We start from the raw sequence: 1,975 nt of genomic DNA on the forward strand, positions 1-1,975 counted from the left end.
TCTGACTACTAACCTATAATCATTCCTACCATATATCAAAGACTTGAATTTTATGTAACCATGACATAGTAATCAATCTGTGCGTGATTCAGTTCTGTCTGACAAAAGCAAACTGACTATCCTGTGCTGTATATTACTATTTCCCATCATCCACCCATTTAAACAGTACTATCTTCAGGTTGCTCCACACTGAGTGACAAAAGTAAGTGGCTCCTTTTAGCCCTGGATATTACTGATTACACTGGATGGTAACATTCTACCAAACAGACACGTGGGGTATAGCAAGTTAAGGCAGTCCAACCAGAAGTGGCCCATAAGTTACATCAGTGAGTGGCTTAGTCCCAGGCTCTTGCAAAAGAGGAAACAAAAAACTGGTTAATGAATGAGTGGCTGCAAATAGGCTGTCCAGCATCCCATACATGTGAACAATATGTGCAGCATCAAGTTTACAAAAACCAGATAAAGACGAAAGTCCTTCATTGGTGTGTATGTGTGGGGGCGGTGTTGCCATAGCATCCCCCTCCAAAGGCATGCTGCCCCCACACAGCGAAGAATAACATGGTTTTTGCAAACTACGGCTGAGTGCATGTATCCCCCGAAATCTTCCTCCATGTATGCCACTCATCCATCCAATATAAGCAATGAGAGCTGTTTCTCCAAAGCCCCACACATACTGATGTAATCGATATTCAAGTGGCATACAATGGTAGGTTGTGTGTACTGTGAAACTGATTTACTCCTCCCCCATTAGCCAATCAACTCAACCCCACTGGGAGCATAAGGACCTGAGGCCATGCTACAAAGACTGTAAGTGTGACCAGCTAAAGAGTCATCCACGAAACAATTCAACAAGTTGCTGTTATCTGACAAATATGGCTTTACTGAGCCTTTTGTTATTTTAGATATGATCTTCTCATTCTTACTGCCATCACAAAACCTGAATAACTACCTTATGTCACACCTGAGGGGCATTCCTACAATATACTCATGACCATTGGTCACACTTTCTCCAATATCTGTTTAATGTTAAGTACATATACTGTGTTTGACTTTCTTGGTACAGTTGTATTTTTTTTATGGGAAAATATGGTCAGTAGCAACAGAAAGGAATTGACTAAATATCACTGAAGGTTGTAAAAACGCCTACATCCTAGGTATGGAACATCAGCGCCACAAAATGACGCAGAAAGTTCAATGGAAGATCTTAACCGAGTAAGAGTGAGGTGGGGTGGGGGGGACCATTGTGTATACAGTGTGCTAAATACAATTTGCTCTTCTGAGTGCTTGAAATAACTGAGAAAGCCACAGACTATATTATTATTTAAAAAAAAAAAAAAAAAAAAAAAAAAAAAAAAATCTATATCTATCTATCTATTGCCAAACTACTGTACTGTACATATTTCAACACCAACAACAGTTATAATAGTAATACTCGTCAAAGAAACATTCACATTCAAAATTCACTGCAGTGGTAAATAATAATAATCACAGAAACATTCACATTTAAAATTCACTGCAGTGTTTAATAACAGTAATACTCATCACAGAAACATTCACTTTTAAAATTCACTGCAGTGTTTTCTACGTGGCACAGGAGGCTTTTAAAGAAATGATGTTAGGAATTCTCCAAAGCCAACCAGAACACAAACCATTTTCACTCAAGTAACTCCATATGATTTTCTTCAACTGAGAGAATTATTTGCAGTCAAAGGTATTAATAAATATGGAAGTAATCCTTCATCTGATACTGTACTACAGTACCCGGGGAACTTTATCTATCCACCTGATTATATAAAAACCGTCAATATATCTACCTACCTACCATTCACCTATCTATCAAGTTACTTATCTCTACCCACCATTTATCGATTCATCTACTTATCCACATGTATTTATCTACAGTACATGTATCTCACTAAAAGGAAATACTAGCAGTCAGAGGCATAACCTAATATCTGATGTACCATAACCTTTT

Source organism: Coenobita brevimanus, chromosome 38, assembly GCF_032717465.1.
Source record: "Coenobita brevimanus isolate Jiangsu-jjx chromosome 38, ASM3271746v2, whole genome shotgun sequence".
Lineage (NCBI taxonomy): Eukaryota > Metazoa > Arthropoda > Malacostraca > Decapoda > Coenobitidae > Coenobita > Coenobita brevimanus.